This window comes from Macrobrachium nipponense, chromosome 37 (genome assembly GCF_015104395.2).
Source record: "Macrobrachium nipponense isolate FS-2020 chromosome 37, ASM1510439v2, whole genome shotgun sequence".
Classification (NCBI taxonomy): domain Eukaryota; kingdom Metazoa; phylum Arthropoda; class Malacostraca; order Decapoda; family Palaemonidae; genus Macrobrachium; species Macrobrachium nipponense.
The window spans coordinates 20,964,959-20,979,958 of record NC_061097.1 but is presented as its reverse complement, the minus strand read 5'-3'; the positions used below and the strand labels follow the sequence as shown (position 1 = coordinate 20,979,958).

Here is a 15,000-nt window from a genome sequence, read left to right as displayed (position 1 = left end):
TATGCTCTTTCCTTTATATACATTTTTTTCACCTGTTTACATTCTAGTTTTCGAAAGGTTGCTTTGCGAAAAAAATGGCATTTTTATTGGAGTATTCTATATGTAAATGTAAGCATAATAATAATGATAATAATATTAATTACCGAGCATCCATATAATGGTGAAGCAAGAGGCTCGAACATTCGACCGGCAAGATGGGAGAAAAATTGGCTTGATTTTTGTAGGCTACACTAACTATAATGGAAACAAAATTGAATGAACTATACTCTGTTTTTTTTCCATCTGTCCACCCACCAGTGGTGTTTGCGTATGGTAACACTGCGTCCTGGGCTTTCGATAGTTACGCTATGTGTAAGTTTTAGGTAAATAAAAGGATATCTGGGTGTACATTTGCCATTGAAAAGTGTTTTAATAATTTATTGTATGCGAATTACACCGTTAATATTCGAAATAGGATATTATAATTGTTGAATGTAAGCTGAATGTAATTATCTAAAGCCCGGTACGCAGTGTTACCATACGCAAACACCACAGGCGGGTGGACAGATGGAAAAAAACCGAGTATAGTGGTTGTTTTAATGGCTGTCATGTGACAAACTGTTGAAGTCTAGGAGCTTTGGGGAAGTCGTGGTAGAAGAGAGCTTGCTGGAGGGCAGCAAAGATGGCGACGAAGGTTGTCTGGTTTGGTGACATTGAATCAGGTCTAAATAAAAATAGATCCTTTGTTGTCTGACGCCCTCAGATCCGATCCATTCATTTTTCATTTTATTCTTTTCTATTTTTTAAGGATTCGAGGAAGAGGATGTGAATAAGAAAAAGAACAGCGAGAAATTGAGGGGAACTGGTGAAGGTAGTGAGAATGAGGTAAAAGTCAACTAGAAAACGTGATGTTGATGAAAGAACCGTGAGATAAGAGAAGCTGGTAAACCTCTGAATCCTGGAAAAGTTTTTGAATGTTGATATTTAGCTCGAGAAGAGCGACAGAAAGGTGCATTGGAAAGATTCCAGTCATCAGGTACGGTCATTAGACACATCATATCTTGGACAAGGGCAGTAAAAAAGGCTGTGTAAGCTCTTAGTTGTTTTAGGATTCTCTCTCGTGTTTCCAGTAACAGGTTTTAACTTCGTTTTACTGGACCAGGAACCGTTGCAGGATTTCGATCTATTTTTTTTTGTCCTCCACCGGGCATAGGAACTTGTAGTAAAGTAATAAGGCAGTTCAATCCCTGGTTTTCTATCAGTGAAGCTAAAAAAAACGTAGAATCTGTTCAGTGCGTGGACGGGTGACCACAATGAATGCTAGGGTTGCATATGATAGTCCATGGGGCAACACCCTCATCTTAAAAATATTTATATGAATGCTCAGAATGGAAAGGCAACTCCTGGGGCCTCCCTTCTATAGAAGAGGCCTCTTTTCTTTTTAAAGGAGGTATCTGTAACATTCCAGCTAACATTCCAGTCCTCAACAAGTCTTTTGGGATATTGCGTATTCCTTGCCAATTTCAGCACAGAATGAGATCGCCACAGTCATCGAACTACAAGGGACTTGAATCACTGCTTGGGTCAACACAGGGAATCGGTATTTCATTATTTCTTACGGGAGGGTGCCCAAGAGCCCTTCCTAGCCCAGGAGTCGAACCTGGATCCTTTCGTTTGGTAGTCAATAATGCTACCGGACTCAGTTCAGAAGTGAGTTGGCAATAGGCCGCGTGATGGAGCCAGATCCAATGTAATTACCCTTAGGGATAATCAAAGGTGACTTACCAATCAAAGGATTTTCCTTTGTTCTTGAAGGAGAGTTCGAGGACGTAAGACGGGGTATCAGGGAGAGGGGAACGGAGGAATGAAAATAAAAATAAAGTAGTTTTGTTATGTTTGGGGTTAAGGGCCAAAATGCATTGATACCGAAGGGGCTTACGCCGTGATCGCTCTCGCAACAAAAGAAGTCGTTTGCCTGTGACTTCTTGACTTATCTGGCTGTTCAGGAGCGCAAACATCCGTGCTGGCATAAGGCCAGCTTAATGCAACGCTAACAAAGAACCTGAGAGAAAGGAAAACCGCCTTTACCAGTTCCTAGAACCCAACCGGGAGACATTCCTGCGTGTCGGGTGTAATGAACCGATCTAGTAAACAAACAGGTTTCTTAGATAAACACGGATGCAAAATGATAAATAAATAAGATAAATACGAGACAAGGACGAACCGAGTTACCACCTCTGGGACAGGTAGTTAACTAGAAGTCAAACATCACCCCTTCACCCCTGCTTATTGACGTTGCTCGACGAATTGAATATGTATGAACAACATAATGAGATATAATCTCTCGTCGCAGTTCCATTAAAGTCAATTTAGTGAAGACAAGAGTTTATGCACCTGGAGAATGGGGTTGTTTACCCGATTAATGGTTCAGTTTCGACAATCAACCTTTATTGCAGAATAGTCTGGTTAGTAGAAGTACATTCAGTGGTAACTACTTGAACCGACATACTTATCCATTTATACAAGAAAACGTAGATAACGCGCTTACCAATAAACGTGAGAAAGAAATTGTACTCAATTTTTTTTTATTTCCATCTTTTGTAGATTTGATATTATTAGCACATTAAAGTTCTGCTAGGTCTTACCGAACTTACGTGCAGCAGTATCATAGTTACATATACATATACGTATGCACACACACACACCACACCATACACGCATATATATATATATATATATATATATTATATATATATATATATATATACGAAAACAAAACACAATCACAACCAAACAAATATCCATATATATATATATATATATATATATATATTATAATATATATATATACCTGTATTATATATAAATTAGGCAAACTTGATAAGTGATGTATATATATATATATATATATATATATATATATATATATATATATATATATATATATATATACATACACATCCCTTATCACGTTTGCCTAATTTGCCTGAGACCCGAGATGAATCCTATCATATCCTGAAAAATCCGTTGTCCCACTATTGACCTAAGTAATCGAATGGATTAGGTCCCTTGTTGTTAGCAAACTGTGATGGGTTGGTTTGTGGTTGGGTGACCAGGGCACGGGGCTAGCAACCTTTTTCAGAAGATTTGTCGAATACCAGAGAGGAAACACCCTGTGTAGTCACTTCCGATGTAGTCATTTCCGTGTGTGTGCGTGAGTGTGAGTGTGTCTAACTGTAAGAACGTGAGCTATGCTTACACTCTCTTTGTCGAGAAATTCAGTGATTAAACGAATCTCCCAATTACGAGCATTGCAAGACGTGGACTTGCTGTTGCATAACAAGCTGAAATCTTGCTGCTTTGATGCTCACGCACGTCATCTGATGCAACAATGTTGAGGTGGCAAAGGAAAATTGCTGGTTCGATTCTGACGCACGTTTGGACCTTGCACTGAGAATACTGATCTGCTGTAACAATGAAAAAAAAAAATTTATCATACCTAGGTAACTGAAACACGACATTAAATACATAATTGGCAAATACGTTTTCATTGCACCTTTAAGGCCAGAGGGGTGTTGGTGGGGGGGGGGGGGGGGGGGGGATGGCTTAACATCTAGGACGGTAGGTCAGGTAACGTGATAAAATGATTCGTTTGCTATGGCGTGTGGACAACGCTCTTTATCAGAGATTTTTTCCATGCCTTTTATTTTAAGATTGTGAGAATGGTCTTCTGACAGGCGTATTTATGTCAAATATCATGACGTAAAGAGACGTATATTGAAAGGGACATGTTTTTTTTTTTTTACCGTTTCTTTGTGTTTGCGCAAATTTATGTATGTATAACTGATTCACGAAGATATGGAACGTTACGAATGTATAAATAAACGCAAATGCCACAAAGGAAAAGTGAAACAACGGCGTGGTTGGTAGGCCTTAAAGGATCGTGTGTCGAAAGGCCTGGCAACCACTTCGTTGTTTTACTTTTCCTTCATGGCATCTGCCTTTATATTTATGTTTGTGTTTATACCCTTTATTCATCAGTTATTCTCTTCTATTTTTTCTCTTGTTTTCCCAAGTTAATGCCCTCTATGGCTTGAGTCGTGATAATAGCAATAATAGTAATAGGCACTGTTGAACTCTCTTATAAAGTGATGATAACTCGGGAGTTACAAAGTAAAGAAGAGAATTCCACATTCTGTATGTGAATGGTACGAAGGAAAGATCAGATGGGTTGACCCTCGAGTTCATAACATACTATTTCCGGCGTCGATGACCACAACGGTTGCGACGCCTGATTGCAGCTGAATTTTCAACGACTAAAATTTCACTCATTATTAGTTTTGGACATGGTAACTGATCCTCTGTCAGCTTTTCATTGTAACTCATTACCGTTAACAACAGACCCCTACACTCTGTTGCAACCTTTGGCAATGAATTATTCCGTATTGAAAAGGCACGCTCGTTTATCCTACTTTTAAGACGACATATTGGCAATAAGTGTAAGACTTCAAACAAGACTGTCATAAAAGCACTTAATCAAATAAACCTACTTTGTAAGCGGTAAAATTTACATTTTAGGAAAAGGTCTTAGCTTAAACTTCTACGAACTATGGGACGCATATATGTGATTTGCTTTTACGATGATTAAAAATAATTTAATCGTCAATATTCTCTCGACGTCTGTGTAATGCATTGCCCATCTTTTTACCGAAGAAAGTTTTGATTCCGATTTAAAAACCAACTCCAAAACGAATAAGCACTTCATTTAGCACTACTAGACAAATGGGTCTGTCCCACTCTTTATTCCTCTCCATAATTCCTTCCTTTCTCCCTTAATTCCTTAATTCTCCCTTCCAAAACCTTGTCTTCCTTCCGGAGGACCCCGCAAGGGGTTTAAATTGCTTTCAACCGAACCCTCCCCCTTCCTTATCCCCCCCCCCCCCCCTACGATACTGACACCAACACTAACCGAAACTTTAAAAAGTAAACAGAACTATTAATCTTGCACATACCTAAAGGAAACGTTCGTATCCATTTTCATTTAAAAACATCTCGCTCGGCGAACGAACTTACGGCCCAGTACAGGCCCGTGTCCTTCCTTCCTTTCCGTTTTAACCTTGAAAGACAAGACTCGTGCGCAGGGGACCGTCACCACCCACCCCACTCGCCTCTAGATCCCACGACATCCCAAGACAACCTTCTGATCTGGTCACAAGACGCTTCGTACCATTGGAGTCTACCAAAAGGGGCGACTTGAGTGACCTTACCCATAAGTGATGACCACGGTCCTTAACTTTCTCGACCGAAGGTTCTAGAAAAAATCTAGTCTTGATTTTTTGTGACCTTTCCTTGGGTGAGTGGCATCCCATGACCAGAGGGATGGGTGACTACATTTTTTGTGTTTTATATATATATATATATATATATATATATTTATATATATATATATATATATATATATATATATATATATATGAAATATTCCATAGTGACCCATTTCCTCTAATGGGGTGGGGTGAGGGGAGGTGGGGCTCATGAGAAAAATGAGACCACTTCCATATTCATGCTTTAACTGCTGAGTCGTGCATGAAGTCAGTGTGGCCACCGAAACTTCCTACAACCAACCAAACACACACACATACATACATACACACACACACACACACAACACACACACATATATATATATATCTATATATATATATATATATATATATTTATAATATATATGTGTGTGTGTGTGTGTGTGTATGTTTATATGTTTGTACTGATGTATTATTTTCAGACAGTTTGTTGAAGTGACTATTTAGGATATAAGGAAGGCAATTTAAACACTAAACCATGGAAGGACACCAGGAGTTGATGAGATTACAGGTGAGGTGCTGTAGTTGTTGAGACAGCATAAGTGAGTTTTAGACAGGATGTGTAAGATTTTGATGTTGGAAAGTCTCGGAAGGAATGGGTAGGAGGAGTAATCGTTCATTAGGATAAGGATAATGGTGACACAGGATACCTGAAGAGTTACTGGGTCACCAAGCTACTACATATTATGCCAGGGATGGTGAAAGCATGACTGATGACAAAAGGCCTGATAGGGGAGGAGCAATGCGTTAGAAGACAGGGGCCTGATAGGGGAGGAGCAATGCGTTAGAAGACAGGGGCTTGATATGAAGCAGTAAAGTAGGAACTTTAAAACAAAAAGAAAACAAGTAAAAAAGGCCCCGGACTTTCTTTTCCTTCGGAGCAATCGAGTTTTCTGTACAGCGTATAATGCTGTATGAGCCGCGGCACATGAAACTTTCAGCCGCGGCGTTGCCAGACGCACCAGCATGGCTAACTTTAACTTTCAATAAAATAAAAACTACTAAGGCGAGAAGTCTGCAATTTGGTATGTTTGATGATTGGAGTGTGGATGATCAACATAAAAATTTGGAGCCCTCTAGCCTTGGGAGTTTTTAAAATATAGGGGCGGACAGAAAAAGTGCGGACGAACTGACAAAGCCATCTCAATAATCTTATTTTACAGAAAACTAAAATTTGCTTTGGAACTAGAAAAAGCTTATGATACAATTGTTAGGGATTCAGTATGCATTGTGTTGAGGATGCAGGGCATAGTATTCAAGTAGTTTAGAGCAAATGAATGTTGTATGAGGAAAGAAAAGCATTTTTAGAATATGTAGATGGGAGAGTGACATGTTTGGTGTTAAAGTGGCTTTATGGAGGGAGTGATGTGAAAAGTTAAAAAAAGCTAATTTGATATAAGTGCTAATTTGTGTGATAAGAAAATGATTTATGAGTCGGATATAGAAGCACTGATGTTTGATTTGATACAGTTGTGATTGGGAAATAGTGAAGAAGGACTGCAGAAACTAGTAAGAGAGTTTTAAAGTGTTTATACACAAGGAGAAAGATGTGAGTAATATTTAGGTTATGCGTGTAAATGGAGTGTAAATGGATAACAAGAGGATGGTGTGATGGATGGTAATATGGATATGTGCAGAATGGAGACACTTGATTCATGTTAGTATTTAGGAGCGCGCGAAAGATGTAAAAAAAAAAAAAAAGTCTAAGAATAGCCGAAGCAAAGAAAAAAGCAGTATTTGTTCGAAAGATTAGGAAGAGCATATGAGTTTCAATGAAAACCAAGGTTGAAATATATGAGGAGATAGTTTGTGGAAGTAAATTGTGGGTTTCTAATGCAAATTTAAGCAAAAAGGGCTACAATCGTTGAGATGAATAGTTTGCGTAAGGCGCAGGACGAATTGAAAGGGTGAAAACTGTAGAATTCCATAAGGTTAAAAGGTTCACATGAGTGAAAGGCTGAAATAAGGTATTATTGTTGGACTTAGAGAGAAAGAGAGAAGTATCTGAAAGAAATGGCTAATGTATTCTGGAAGTCCGATAGTATATGCACGATAGAAGCAAATGAGTAGAGCTCAACCGGCTGCTGATCAGACCTATTTATGAAAGTACGGATTAGCTAATGTGGAAGTTTCCTGCAAGGGAGAATCAAACACTATTCAACAAAAGAACAATGGAAGTGAAGTGGTCATTGCCCAGTGTTGAAAAAATATATATAAATATAATACATGTATAAATATATGTGTATGTATGTATGTATGTATGTATATATATATATATGTGTATATATATATATGTGTATATATGTATATATATAAATCATATGTATAATACATGTGTATATATACGTATGTAATGTATATAAATTTATATATATTTATATACATATATATATTATTATATATATATATATATATATATATATAAATCACATGTACGTACAAATGTAGGTTTTTCTAACATTCATTCACCCAGACTTCTTATTCAGTGCTATCATCACACTGCGCCTGTTTTATTTTAAGGTAGCACTTTTTTAATTTCCTATATTTTTTTTTATCTTCAAGGATGCACACTGCCCTTGTTTAAGCAATGCAGTTTCTATGCAAAATTTGCCCTGGTGATAGATAGCATTGAGTTGCTGTATAAACAGCTTTCAACAGGAGAGTAAATAAATGAAGCAGCGTAACTGCCGTCTTAATCTTTTCCTTCACATTTTCAACCTTGTAGATAAGACGTTCAGGAAATTATCAGCGTACTGCCTTCAATAGATACCGCATAGGCAATAGCATATTTAAAAACACGCACAGATGTACATATGTATATATATGTATATGCATATATTTATAGTGACAATGAAATATGTAACAAATTACAACACACACACACACACACACACACACACACACACACACATATATATATCTATATATATATATATATATATATATATATATATATATATATATATATTTGTGTATATACTCGAATATACATACATATATATTATATATATATGTATGTATATATATATATATATATATATATATATATATATATATATATATATATATATATATATATATACTAGACTTTTAACTAAAACTTCTCTGGGAGGTAGAAAATATAGAGGGAGTCACACTTGACCAAGCAGAGAATGACAGCTCTGTATTAAGAAAATGTTTTAAAATGTGATAAATCTATTGAACTGAAACGTTTAAGCTAACTTAGAATGTGTGTGTGGAGGACTGGTTTTAAAGTCAATAAGACGTCAGTAATGGGAATAATTTTTTATATCACGAAGTTCATTATTTTAAATGGGTTTTTATCCGTAATCGACAAGTAAGCACTCCTTAGGGGGTTAGTACCGGCAGTACACCTCATGCAGTGCACTGTAAGCATTACTTAAGTAAGGTTCTTTGCAGCGTGCCTTTGGCCTTTAGCTACAACCCCTTTCTTTCTTTTTAATGTACCTCCTTTCATATTCTCTTTCTTCCATCTTTACTCCACCTTCTCCAAACAATTGTTTCATAGACCAACTGCTTTGAGGTTTCTCCCCCCCCTCTCCCCATTACACCTTTGTAACCTTGTCGTTTTAGCGCTGATTGACCTTATAGGTCCCAGTGCTTGGGCTTTGGCCTAAAGTCCCTATTCAGTTCAACAAGTAAGGCGTAAAGGATTCAGCGCATGCGCATCTGTGCCACCTTGGCCCCCAGTCAGGTAAGATGATCACTCCGAAGAACGTCATTTTGCTGACGTCAGCGGCTGGCTGCCAACGGTGCCTCATAAGTCGCGAGGTTTTTTTCCATGAGACCAATACGTTTTCATTTCGAAGGTGATACAAACAGTCACGCTATAATTACCAAGTTGATTTCACGGTCGAGATAATACTAAGTATTAGAAACATAGACCAGATAGATTAGTGCCAAATAATAATAATAATAAAAAAAATAACAATATACAACATTCTTTTATATTTATGGTGAATAATAGCAATAGAGATCACGAAGACATAGATTCACAGTTCACTTAAAACAAAAGTATAATTTGTAAAAGGTTTTGTTCGTGTTTTAAACGTTAGAGGGTTACCCCAGTAAAAACAAGTAAAAAATGCGCCGAAGTTTTCTGTTCAGCGTATAATGCTGTATGAAACTTTCAGCCACGGTCCATGAAACTCTTAGCCGTGCCCCATGAAACTCAGCCATGGTTCGGTGATGATGGTCTGAGGTGTTGGTACCTATTGCGATACAGGAAGTATGTTATTTATATGAAAATATTTCAAAAGCTACAACCATGGGTTGTTTTTAGTTGTATTGTGCATGAAATTGCGCAAATTTAACCTTAAATAAAAAAAAAACTACCAAGTTTAGAGGGCTACAATTTGGTATGTTTGATGATTGGAAGGTGGATGATCAGCATACTAATTTGCAGCCCTCTAGCCTCAGTAGATTGTAAGATCTGAGGGCGGACAGAAAAAGTGCTGACTTCTGTTGTTTTCTTTTACTGAAAACTGAAAGTTGTTTGTAATAATAGTGAACCACTTAATGGCGCTTATTTTATGATAATTATTCTTTAGATAGATTTGAGTCTATGAAAGGAAAGATTGCATGTAACAAATGATCCCCAGCTATTATGTGCGAAACCTCACTAAGTATCCTTTCTCACGCTTTTAAATTGATTGATTTCGTCAACCACGGGACGATCATATATATATATATATATATATATATATATATATATATATATATATATATATATATATATATATATATATATATATATATATATATATATAGATATATATATATATATATATATATATATATATATATATATATACGCGCATATTTTATATATAACAACCTATGATCCCATTGCATTATACAGCTTTATTGGTAGGAAAAAAAGAATAATGAAAAGCAAACGATTTACACCCTTTTTCCTGTCAGATCAAATCCCAAGAAAAGTAGGGGACTCATACTCCGAGAAAATTCAGTTTTAATCAACCAAAGAGAAAACGCTGAAGGCGTGCGAGAGAGGGCTGCCCTATCCTTGAGTTTATCAGTCGCCCGAAAGCTTTTTTAAGGGCCCACGGCCCTCCGGACGCCGGAAGAATGGATTATACAATCTTTCCTGAAGGTGGCCAGGGTGGGCCACGTGCGCGGTGATCACCGGGTATAATCACATGATTGTTGTTAGACAGGTGAACCTTTTTTTTTTCATGTCGCTTGAAGAGCGGCCTTGACTTTTCTTTCTTGCTTTCTCAATTTTGTCTTTGGCTGTGTCCCTATTCATTTGTTTGTTTACGTTTTTCGTTTGGTTGTAACTTTGTTTCCTATACGTCGTTTCTCTGTACTATGTTTTGTCTTTTCTACATATGGACTTCTTAATTCTGTGGAAACTTGGTGAGAATGCTTGATGGCTTCCTAGTCTTGTTCCTTGTGAATGAGTTTTCGTACTAAATAATAATAATAATAATAATAATAATAATAATAATAATAATAATAATAATAATAATAATAATAATAATGATTATTACTATACTTAATGATGAAAAGTATAAGTACATATATAGAAGCATGATTGAAGCATTTTTATAAGGGAAGCGCGTGGGAAATAGGTTACGCTGAATTAGGACTGGATTTAGTAATCCTGGACGGAAACGGGAAGGTAAAGCCCTAAATCAGGCGACTCAGGAAATCCTTTTATCACAAATAAGAGCAAAAACTCGTTTCGTAGTCCTTTTAACTCATCAAAATCCAGTTTGGTCTTTTAAACAACAGTCTTAGAATTGTACTCACCTACCTTCCAAGAATTTTCACGTTTTAATCATTGTTTTCTTTTTTTTTTGAAGGCCTCTTATGATTGGATCCTTGTTTTTCTATGTAAGGATTCCTATGATTTAGTCGTTGTTTCGTTTTCTCTAAGAACTTGCTTTTGTCGTCGTTTTTTTTTTTTTCACGTACTTTCATATTTCAGCCGCTTTTTTGGGACTCGTGTGTGAATAATTCTGTTTCGTCCGTCTTTACTCTTTAGTAATATCATATTTTGACAATACTTTCTCTTCAATATTTTCCGATGATCATCTTGTTCTCATTATGATTATTTAGCCCTGATTCTCAGGGACCTGCGTTTTAAGCTATCTCATTTTTTTAGCAATTACTTTCTTTTATTTTGAAGGAGGCTCATGCTTAAACAGCTGTTTACCTATGTACTAAGCAGACTGTCATTGTAATCTCTCTCTCTCTCTCTCTCTCTCTCTCTCTCTCTCTCTCTCTCTCTCTCTCTCTCCTTTATGAACTTCCACGTTTTAACAATTCAGTCCTTTCTCTGTAACACCATTTCTGTCAAGGCTGATCATGCTTTTATAATTCGCATGGGACGTTGGCAAGCCGGGTGGGTATTCCGGCCTCCAGCCAAAGCCCCTAAAATTTTTTATAAGGTCGCACATGTTAATCACGCTGACGTGAAACTCGAGCAAGCATGGCCGACATCAATTATACTGGTTAATTGGTGCTTAATTGGGCAGTGAGAAATTGAACATGCCACAGAACGAGTTCGTGTCAATACTGAATCCAAACACGAAATTCACAATTGGTTTCACCGCTCGTAGGTCAATGTTACAGGGTGTTTGTATGTGTATTTATGTAGTATACATATTCGCTATAGATTGTGCTCATACACCATACATTGTGCTCATAACTTCAGTGGGTAGATGGGGATTGAGTACGACTGAAACTGTTCGGTGAGCTGACGTATACTCGTAAATAAACATGTTCCGATTCAATGTCGGTAATTGCGTATTGAATTATAGGTTAAGGTGTCAGCATCGGCCCCATTCCTCGAACCTGTACTGATAGTAGTAGCACTTGTTTTTGACTGGCTGCTAAATATCTAGACCAGGCAGGTAACTTCTGCTGTATTAGAAAAAGAAGAAGAAGAAGAAAAAACTGGAGTAAAAAAAAAAGAATATATTATCAGGGTCATCGAGTCCGCAACTCTTGCTGTTTGTTGGTCCATTGTCTTTGTATGTTTGTGTACGTGTGTGTGCGTGTAAGTGTAAATATTTTCATCGTTGATTTCTTTTGATTAATGTAGAAAATTATTTTTACCTTCCGATTGTTACAGTAGAGTTCATTTGTAGTAATGAGCAAAAAGGCCATAATATCTTTTGCTGCTGCTTAATACTTATTTTTGATATTACCAAAAGAGTTATTTTTTCTCTTACTTGGGGAGTAAGCCTACAAACTACTTTGTTGTTGCTGTTCTTGTTGGTGGGGAGTAGGAAAGGTCTATGGAAGAGCCTAAAAAGGTCTGGAAAAGGAGTTTCGCGTTGATTTAAAGATTTATGAGACTGGATATATAAAAAGTGAATAATATGCATGGTAAACAGCACAGAAAAAATATTTTTAATGAAATATAACGTATTTATCTTAATTTTCGTTGGTGAAACAAGGCTCTATTTGACTGTAGATTTTAGCACGTTTTAGTTTACGTTACAAGTCTGGAATATAATGTTTACGTCTTATGCGTTAGGGGAAAAGCTCGCACGCGTCCAGAGTAAGCTGGAGGTCGGATTACTCCTTGTTTACATTCTCCTTATTGACCATCTATTTGTATGATGATAGTAAAACTTAGTTTTTGTTAACTTCTTTCTTGCTTACATCGCATCTGCATTACCAACCCCTCAAGAACCCTTATGCAATTGTTACGACTACCTATTTCACTGTTCTGATTTAAGAAATATTTTCTAATTCTTCTTGCTTGTAAGTTATTGATTTTTCATACTGGTACTAATAACTTAACTGCAGTAGCAAGTAAAATAAAATTCCTTACTAACACTCCATTTGAAATGTTGACCAAGAATATTTATTTATTTTGTTGTCTTACTAATCGACCATTTGAAGGAATAAAAAAACGTTATTCTCTCCGAATCCCATTTATCCAACTGCTTTCAATTTGCAAATGTCACTTGAAACTTTCAGAATTGTATTTCAGTCGAGTGCCGAAAGACAAACAAAAACTGGTAATAACAAGACGAGCCTCATGAAAGCTCGGGAGGATTCTGGCCGCTCGGCTAAGCGTCACAGGTGGCGTAATTTTTTGTATTGGTATTCAACGTGTACACACACAGTCATATGGAACGCGCCAGTGACGACATTAAATTTCTTAGCAGGTTCCCGTCGAAAAGACCATTTTTTGAAAACAGAGACACTAGGCCAGGAGAAGTTAAGTATATCTTAGTTTTACCAGACCACTGAGCTGATTAACAGCTCTCATAGGGCTGGCCCGAAGGATTAGATATTTTTACGTGGCTAGGAACCAATTGGTCACCTACCAACGGGACCTACAGCTTATGTGGGATCCGACAAATCTACATCAAGAAATGAATTTCTATCACCAGAAATAAATTCCTCTGATTCTGCGTTGGCCGAGCCGGGATTCGAACTTCGGACCACCGGATTGGCAGCCGAGCACGAAAACCACTCGTCCAGCGAGGAACTTGGGCCAGAAGTAAAGTACATTGGATGTAGATGAAAATAACAAATATAGATAATAATAAACAAATAAAACAAATAAAAATGCAATCTAGTTTTGTATGAACCGCGGCTCGGTGGTAGCTAGCCTATATCGTTGCCAGACACACGATTCTGGCTAACTTTACCCTTAAATAAAATCAAATCTACCAAGGCTAGAGGTCTGCAATTTGGTATGTTTGATGATTGGAGGGTGGAGGAACAACATTTCGATTTGCACCCTTCTAGGCTCAGTAAATTTTAAGATCTGAGGGCGGACAGAAAATAGTGAGGACGGGCAAATAAAGCCGGTGCAATAACTTCCTTTTCAGAAAACTAAAAACAGAATGATATATATATATATATATATATATATATATATATATATATATATAAACAGAATATACAAGATCCATGAAACAAAAGGTAAATGGTAAGTACACAGTATTTCCAAGTCACATAGTTGCAACGTTCCGTTATACGAGCACATCACAGTTGAATAACATTACTACATAATAGTAGCACCTTAGTCATTCATCCTTTGTTTTGTAAAAGTAGTTCATTACGTAAAACGAGAGGTAATTCGTTACTTAAACAAATACAACCAAACAGATTGTTACTGGTTGTTTTGACCGACCAAAGGTAACGCTGTAAGTTGTTAAACTCCCCGAGAGATTAAAATGTTGACCGGACGTACACTGACGAAATGTCAAAGTTTAGATGCTCTGCGATGACGGGTGTTTTTCCTACGAAAAATAATGGTCTCTTTTTCTCTCTTGTCTTTGCAGGTGAAATGTGTATGGTGATGAAGGTCTATACACACATATCGTATATAATATATATATATATATATAGTATATATATATAATATATATAATATATATATAATTATATATATATATATATATTATAATTATATATATATATATATATAATATATAGAGAGAGAGAGAAGAGAGAGAGAGAGAGAAAAAGAGATGAACTAGGCAAAGATGCTTTCAAGTTGAAAATTTATAGTATTTAAGAAAGAAAAAATGCACTTTATAAAGTATATCCTCGTTTAAATTCATGTATATGTATTTTAATATATATATATATATATATATATAATATATATATATATATATATATATAGATATATATATAT

General features: G+C 36.4%; 1 protein-coding gene across 1 annotated transcript in view; it reads left to right on the top strand.

Moving 5' to 3' along the window:
- The window catches only part of LOC135209062 (atrial natriuretic peptide-converting enzyme-like), a 1,031,477-nt gene that overhangs the window by 53,624 nt on the left and 962,853 nt on the right, over positions 1-15,000 (top strand). The gene's annotated exons all lie outside the window — the stretch shown is intronic.